The sequence below is a fragment of the Mastomys coucha genome, unplaced genomic scaffold, assembly GCF_008632895.1.
Source record: "Mastomys coucha isolate ucsf_1 unplaced genomic scaffold, UCSF_Mcou_1 pScaffold1, whole genome shotgun sequence".
Taxonomy (NCBI): domain Eukaryota; kingdom Metazoa; phylum Chordata; class Mammalia; order Rodentia; family Muridae; genus Mastomys; species Mastomys coucha.
Genome location: NW_022196891.1, coordinates 87,628,570 through 87,637,410, shown reverse-complemented (window position 1 = coordinate 87,637,410; position 8,841 = coordinate 87,628,570). Strand labels below are relative to the sequence as shown.

General features: G+C 47.7%; 1 long non-coding RNA gene across 1 annotated transcript; it reads right to left on the bottom strand.

Annotated features, from left to right (window-relative positions):
* Positions 1–6,441: 6,441 nt before the first annotated feature.
* LOC116071918 lies at positions 6,442–8,079 on the bottom strand. The gene is made up of 2 exons (XR_004111236.1): positions 8,030–8,079; positions 6,442–7,673 (listed from the first exon to the last, which is right to left on the bottom strand). It is a non-coding gene; the product is annotated as an uncharacterized LOC116071918 (long non-coding RNA).
* Positions 8,080–8,841: the final 762 nt, after the last annotated feature.

The window sequence follows — 8,841 nt, the reverse complement described above, 5'->3', positions numbered from 1 at the left end:
AGAGACCCTGTCCCACCCAGAAATTATGTGTATGTGTGTGTGTGTGGCAGGGTGGAAACAGGAGGCAGCTCACCTTCTCCCACAAACCTGGATTTCCAGAGCCCATAGAAATGCTGGGTAGATGCAGCAGTGCTGCCTGTAATTCTGGCTCTGAGTGGACACAGGGGATCCTGTGGCTGGCTGGCCAGCAAGTTTAGCCGATCAGCAAGCTCTGATTCAGCTAAGAAACCAATGAATAAAGTGGAAAGCTCTTAAAGAAGGCTCCCAGTGTCAGCCATAGATCTCCACACACACAGGCACACACATACAGGCACACACACAGGCACACACACAAGCACTTGCATGTACATGCATGCACGTGTACACACATTCAAACGGACATGCACATCCACACATTCACATGCACACATGCATGCACATGCATACTCACATGTACACACATGCATACAGACATGCACACACATTCACATCCACACTCACAGGCACACACACGAGCACTTGCATGTAAATGCATGCACATGTACACACATGCATACAGACATGCACATTCATATATCCACATGCACACATGCATGCATATGCATACTCACATGGACATGTACATGCACACACATGTATACAGGCATGCACACACATTCACATCCACACATACAGACACACACATACACACATACATACACACATATGCAAATGCACATACAATGCACACGTTTACACATGCATGCATATGCACATGCACACACACTCATGCACATGCACATGCACACAAGCGTGTAAACGCATAAACATAAACCATACACAAAGATGTATAAAAAGAGGTAAACAGAGCCTGAAGAATGACACCCAAGGTTGTCCTCTTTACACACAGATGGTTGTGAACATAGACCTACCTGTGCACACATATGAACACACACACATACACACCTACTTAAAGGGATGACTTCTATACATTACACCACAAGAAAGAGCCATTTGGGATCCCTGTTGGCAAGTCATTTCTCTCGGTACCTACTCACACTTATCCAACATGGGCTAGAGCCCCATGTTTGGAAAGAGCTTTTGATTTCTCCTTTGTGTGCCCTGTGTGGCACCCTAGGCTGGTATGGAGGATCCAGCAGCAAATTAAATGCATTTCAAATAACGAGAGGACAGCACCCTGCCTCCACTGCCCCCACCACTCACTGAGATTGTAGAGGGATTATTTACTGTGTTTGCCTTGACTTGAGCTATTTAATTTTTCCAAAACAGATTCAAGGGATTGATTAATGGCATTCCCCACTAAAAGTCAGAAATGTCAGCAAGACACGTAGAAGCTGGTGTCATTCCAGACTAGAACAATAGATATGGCTGAGAAACAGGGCTCCATGCCAAGTATTCCTGAGGCTAGAGGGTCATGGCTACCTTTTTGCTAGGAGACAAATATATATAAGGCCATGAGAAACAGGAGTTGGGGTGGTTGGGGCTGCCTAGGTATTGTGCTAATAATAGGAGAGACCACATGACACTCAAGTAACCTCCAAAAAGACTCGGGGATGCAAGTGAATGCAAGTGCCTGGAATTAAGGACATTTCTTCAAATGTTCCCTGGTGTGCAAAAATAGACAGAAGGAAATACACGTGGGTTGGAGGGAATCGTGCAGATGGACCGACCGACCTCTATTCTGAGGGATGTTGTGCTGTGTGCCAGGAGAAAGTTGCAGAACAAACTGCATAGTGGGGACTGCCTGAAAATAGAGATATGGGGACCCCATCAGAACCGCTGAGCACAGGGCTCTGGGGATCTCACAGGCCGGGTACCAGGAAGTTGATCCTGGTCAGGGGACACTGGCCTTGTCTTCTCCATTTTCTTCTTTACTTTGGTGTTCCTTACTCGGCTTATTTGCATGCAAGCAGAGTCTGTGGTTCTTTTGTCAACATGTGAGAATTTCATATGTGCAGTACCTCTTCCAGCTTCCCATGCTCTGATTTTAATCCACTGAATTGGGTTAGTGCTGCCTGTGTGTGCGTGGGCATGGGGACCATCTACTGTCCCGTGGCTGCCTCTCAGGCACCACATTCCCGAGGAAAACCCATCTGTCTCCCTCAGGATCGATCCTAATCAGGGTGACTACTACTGTGATGAAGCACCATGACCAAAGCGGCCTGGGGGGGGGGGGAAGGGTTTACTTCACTCACTGTCCCATAGAACAGTTCATCACCAAAAGCAGTGAAGGCGGGAACAGGCAGGGCAGAAACCTGGGGTCAGGAGCTGATGCAGAGGCCATGGAGGGGTGCTGCTTACTGGCTTGCTGTCCATGGCTTGCTCAACCTACTTTCTTATAAAACCCAAGACTACCAGCCCAGGGATGGCACCACCCACAATGAGCTGGGTCCTCTTCATCAGTCAGTAAATTAAAAAAATGCTTTACAGACTTGCTGACAGCCCAGTCTTACTGGGGCATTTTCAAAATTGAGGTTCCCTCCTCTCAGATGACTCTAGCTTGTGTCAGGTTGACATGAAATTATCCATCACAACATCTACCAATTGCAAATATTTCCTTAGCTGGGGGTAGAACTTTAGGATATCCACGCCTGCACCTGCCCCAGACCTGCTGGGATTTTGACTGGCCTGGTATTGTTTACGTCTTGTACATGTAGCCACAATGAATTCACGAGTGCAATGGCCCTGTCATGTCAGGCAAATACTATTTCTCTGTGTTTTTTTTTTTTTTTAACATGCTAGGTCTGACAAGGAACTACAAGGCCATCATGCCCTGGATTCCACAAAACTGTGGTAGAGGAGCATTATGCTTGGGCTGGGAGCCTTTCCATATACGTGTGTGTGTGTGTGTGTGTGTGTGTGTGATACATGCAGTACAAGTATCAAGGCTGGAGGAAGACACTGAATACCTATCTCACTTAGTCTCCACCTTATCCTTCTGAAACAGGCCTGTGAGTTCTTAGGGTTGAACTCCGTTCTCCAGCAAGCCCAGCAAGTGTTCTTATGCATAGCCATCTCTTCAGCTTGCTCTCTTTGGCCTCTACTGTCTCTAAGTCTCCCCCTTCAGCATCCGCAGTTTCCTGGCTCCCTGGTCTTCCCCACCTTCTCCCTTCAGACAACCAGACCTGTAAGGGGAAGATCTAGAAGAGGTCCACCCCGCTGAGGTGTGAACTGTTAGTGGTAGGCAGCGTATTCCGCCCCCTCCCGCCCCCGTGTTAATCTTTTTATATCTCAGGAGAGATGGGTCAAGTGTCAGGTTCCATTTGGCTCGTAAGGCGCCTTAACATCACAGCAGGAAATGAATTCAGCCATTTTGCCTGTGACCCTCTGCTCTTAGGGCTATGCATTCTCAGGGAGAAGGCACAGGCTCTGAATAGAGCTGAGCTGGTCCTGTCTCCTGTCGTTGTGAGTAAAGTGTCCACAGGAAGTCTCTACAGATCTGACTCCATGTTGGTGGCACATGGGACCCTTCATCCCTTGCTCATCACAGAGCTCCACTCACAGCTCTGTCCACTTAGCTACATCAGAACATACAGCTCACAAGTCAGCAGTCCTTGACTCTAAATACCAGAGGGAACACCCCTAGAGCCAGATGCACATGCATCTTTGGGAATCACCTCCCTCGGGTCACCAACAAGCATGGAAGCCAGTAGGGGTCTTGTTGTAGAAGGGGCAGGGCTGGGCTGTCCCCTCTAGACCTCCCGAAGCAAGCCTCTCTTCTTTCTCTTGGGCCTGCTGTGTTGGCTCATCCTTTCTCAGGCCTCATGTCACTGAGACCGCCTTCTAAGCCCACAGACCACTAAGGTCTCCCACACTGTTCAGATTGATTGGCTTCTAGGAAGTGGTTGTGGTCTACAAAGCCACCACATGAGCCCGGGAGCAAATGGTTTCAGCCGTGCAAGGCCAGCCAGCAGTGGGGCCTCAGGGAAGAGGTTAATAATAGAGTTCTGTCCTTCAGGCAGTCTGGGAAAGCCTTTGGAATTTCCTGTCTTCAGATACGCCTCCATCGATCTGTTCAGAAGTGTTTGAGTCTCCAGCAGGCCTCTTCTCTGTGGTAACCTGGCTCTGGAAGGAAGGCAATGGCTGCTTTGGTTCTGAAAGCTCAGCCATGACTGTTTTGAGGGTTTGAAGCCAAAACATATCGAGCAAATGAAAACCTCTCACTCCCCAGGAACCACTCTTCGTTTTCAAACACATCAGTCAGTCTGTCAACAGCACGAACTGTGGGTCTATGTTGTAGAGAGCTATGGACAGGGACCTGGTATTAATAGTTTCATTCATCTATGCTTTTTCTAGACATTTAATTCAATTGACTGAGTTGAGTCAAGTCAGAAAGACCCACTGAGTCTGACTAGGGACTAAACCAGCTCTTGAGGGATGCCAGATATAGAAAGAGAGGTAGTGACATATAGAAAGTCTCAGTGCTGGGGACACAGACTAGCCTAGGCACACTAACAAAAATAGTGAGAGGTGACCCGAGGCACTCCAGGGATTCAGAAAACAAGAGATGTACCAGACGTAGTTCCTTACTCAAAACTCAGAATAGAGTGTAGTAAGTAGTCAAGAGGCATATTTGAAAACTTCCCTAACAAAAGAGCCTAGAGCTGAGTCTGTGACGATGAGACCATGCAACGCCCAGAGCAATGGCCCCCCATGGAGGTTGACAGTTCCTGTGGCCCACGGAGGCCAGGGAGGTCTTATGATCATCATCGTGATCATGTGACAGAGAATTCCAATGCAAGGGAGGAAAGATTTGCTGGTGCTCATGGCTTTAGAGGTCCTCATCTCATGGCAGGAGGATGTGGTAGAACAGGGAAGACGGCTCTACCAACATGTATCATGGTGGCTACAGTACAATGTGAGGCAGGTAGGAGAGGTCTACACAGGCGGACTGCCCCTCCCCGTTCCCTTCGACCCTCACTCCAGCCTCAGGTTTAGAAGTGTCCTCCCCTCCTTAGTCAACCTTCTCTGCAAATGCCCACATGGACACACCCAGAGTGTACTTGATTAACCTCCTAGAAATTTTCAGTCCAATCAAGTTGACAATCAAAATAAACACCACAGGATCTGGAGAGATGGCTCAGAAGTTCAGAGCATCTGGCTGTTCTTCCAGAGGACCTGGGTTTGAGTCCCAGCACTGACACGTGGCTGTAACTTCAGCCCAGGAATTCTGACACTTCTTCTAGCCGTCTTTAGCTCTGTACACATGTGATGCACATCCATATACAAAAATAATAAATGTTCCAGAAGTCACCCATCACAGGCAGCAAGCTGTCTCCTTTTTCTTGTGTCTTCTGTCCATCCACCCCTTTCTCCCTCCCTCCATCCATTCAAGATGCCATAGTTGGCAATGAAAGACAAAGCTGAGGGGGCTAATTGGTAATGTGGAAACAATAAATAAAAACTTGACAATATCAGGAGGCTGAGAAATGGCCACAGGAGGCGAGGTCCACCAGAATATGACAGAGTCTCTGACAGATGAGAAAGAGAATCAAGGCAGAACCAAAACCTTGATACAAGGGTCAGAGACAGGACAAGATAATTAGGTATCTGAGATGTGGCCACTGAAGCTTTGTTACCAGATGTTCATGTAGGTCCTGCTCTGGGATTCAGAAATGAGGAGAGGACTCTTGTGACCCAGTGAGCACTGGGTACTCGGCACTGGGTCAGGCGAGGGAAAGAACCAAGAGAAGCATATGAAATATTCTTTGTCCTGACAGAGCTGATAACCCAGTGGAAGAAACTAGGATTAATAGAAGATAAACAAGATGATGGATAAAAATGTGCATGCGAGGACCTGAGTTCAAAGCTCCAGCACCCACATGGGAAGCTGAGCATGACTGCTCATGCCTGTGCCTGCTCCCCATGCAGGCAGAGGATCCCTGTGTCTTGCTGGCCCTAGCCCAGCTCCAAGGTCAGTGAGAGACTTTGTCTCATAAGAATCAGGTGGAAAGAAGAGTGGGACACCTGGCCTCCAAGGGAACACAGGCACCTGCATCCGTGTCTCTCTGTGTCTCTCTTTCTGTGTCTCTCTGTCTCTCTTTCTCACTCTCTCTGTCTCTGTCTCTCTGGCTGTCTCTCTCTCCATCTCTCTTTCTCTGTCTCTCTTGCTCTCTGTCTTTGTCTCTCTTGCTCTGTTTCTCTCTGTCTCTTTCTTTATTGCTCTTTCTGTCTCTGTCTCTCTGGCTGTCTTTGTCTCTCTCTGTCTCTGTCTCTCTGGCTGGCTCTGTCTCTTTCTCTTGCTCTCTGTCTCTCCCTTTCTTGCTCTTTCTGTCTCTGTCTCTCTGTCTGGCTCTGTCTCTTTTTCTTTCTCTCTGTTTCTCTGGCTGTCCCTCCCCCCCACTCTGGCCCTGTCTGTCTCTTTCTGTCTTTTTCTTCTTCCCTCTGTCTCTGAGCTGCCCCTCTCTTTCACACACAAAGAAAGAAAAGAAGAAAAAGAAAAAGAAAAAGGAAAGACCAAAATCAATTAGCAAAAAAACTTCACATAAGATGTAGTGAGTTATGAACACTGGAGAGGGTGAGTTGGGGTCCAAACACATCTCAAACACGGTGGATGCCAAAGGTATCTGGAAATCTCGCTGGAGGCGGCTGGCTTCTCATCATCCTTCCAAGTGGCCAGCCACCGACCAACCGGCTGGGATAGAAGACATCTCTCACAGACCTGTGCATGTCAGCATCAGCTAGCAATGTATCTTCAGAAGGCTGGGACCCCTAGGAGCTGGAGGATGCGGGTCAGCGGGGTGGGCCTTGAGCCCTATTTCCTGTCCTCTCTGCCTCCAGCTCCACAGCTGGGGAGCTCACCAACGGTACATGTCAGGTACACATAGTTCTCTGGTGTCCTTTGCTTTGTTTCCGGTCACCCATCTCTGTGGAGCTGACGCTGATGGCGGAAGTCCCAGGTGTCCATGATCTTCTTCCTGTCCTGAAGTGTCTTGGTCTGTGTTGGGTGTGTAAAGAGACTGCCAAGATTACATGGCAGGTGCCGCAGGAGAGCATCGCCTGCAGCCCTGGAGATGGAGAAGCCCTGGGTGGGAGTGCTGAAGCATTCTGTGCCTGGTCAGGACCCATTCCTGCCTGGCCCACAGACAACAGTCTCTCTCGTGGCAGAGGGGACAACGTTCATTGTAAAGCATACAGTGTGTTCACACTTTCAAAAGGATTATTTTTATCCAGCAAATAATGCAGTCATGTGTTTAAGATGTTAAAAAAAAAAAGCAAATACAAATTGCAGTGTGTCATGGACACTTGCTGTCCCACCATCTTCAGAGTGTCAGCCCTGATGTCTGCGTCTCTTCCAGGCTTTTAATTCGTGTGATAGGGAATGCTTGCTGTGTATGTTTTTCTCTCCTCTTGCATCTGTGAGGCGTGAGATGGCGATGCTGTGTAGTTTGCTTGGGTTCGCTGGGTCAGAGGCTCAGTCCTCTGTGAGATGTTGGCTAGGTGACATGACTCTTAAAAGCTGGGGTTGGGAAGGTCAGAGGTCACTGGCCTCCAGGTATTAAGAGAGTTCTCTGGGGACTTGGAATTAGATGTCTCAACTTCGAGTTGTCAGAGCAAGCCCAGCCCTGGAGAGCTCCCTGGCTTCCTGTCTTGTCATGGGATCATCTCCTCTCACGAATTGTCCCACCTTTGTGATGTCATTTTCCAGGGGCCGGTGTCAGCACTGACATGATGTTGGCAGCGTGTCACCAAACCTGCAGAATTGTGAGCAAACAGACCATTTTATTTATAAAGCTACCCAACCTCAGATATTCTGCTGTTTCAGAGGTAAACAGGCCATTAGGCATGCTACATACACTGATTTACTATTGGCTGTTTTTTTCTATTTCAATTGTCACAGTAATCAATATTTCAGAAATATATACATTTTAAAAACTGTTGATTTTTAACTGGGTGGTGGTGGTGCCCGCCTTTAATCCCAGCACTTGGGAGACAGAGGCAGGCAGATCTCTAAGTTCAAGGTCAGCCTGGTCTACAGAGTTACGAGACAGCCAGAGGTACACAGAGAAACCCTGTCTAGAAAACCCAAAGGGGGTGTGGGGAACCAAACCTGCTGCTCTTTGCTAAGCTGGTGAATGCTGGAGTTTGGTTTTGCCTGTTTGTGTTAAGTGGTTTTGATAGATGATAACTCATGATGCTTTGACTCTACTTCCTTAGTGGTAAGGAGTGTTAACTGTTTTTATTTATGCCTGGATCTTCCTTGGTGAGGTGCCTGCATCCTCATCACCCCCGACATTTGTTCTGTTTGAGTATTCTTCATAGGTTACAGGTAAAACCTTGTGTTGGAACTGTGATCCAACTCAGGAAAGCTGAGGTCCTGGAGCTTAATGAATGGCCCATGGCACAACATATCCTACAGGTTCCTCTTGACAACCATTTACTGCTTCTGGAAATTTGTGGAGCTGCTGTGTCAGACTTTGAAGTTTGTTTCTGTCCTTTAGAACTTGCTCACTGCCTAAGACGCTCCAAGAGAGAAGACTTCCGTTCAGAAGAAACCAGTGCAGGACAGCGCCCACAAAGGACCAGTCATTTCAATTTCCTTTTGAAAACAGAAATTCTTTCTGTGACTCTCACTGCTCAGCTGTCATTCCTAATTTATAGTTGGGATGGAAATAAAATTCCAGGCCAACGATTCTTTTATTCCATTCCTTTAAAGCTGCCCCGTCCTTCTTCCTGATGGCTGTGACTCTGGAGAAGGGGTCTGAAGTGACACCACTTGTTTCTCTTTAGGTGAGGATCTATGATTGCTATCCCCACATGAAGCTTATCTTTCAGAGAAATGTTCAGGGACTTCACGATAGTCCACTATTTCTTTGATTTTACTGGAATTCTCCAAGCTTCTGAAACTTTTTTTTTTTTTTT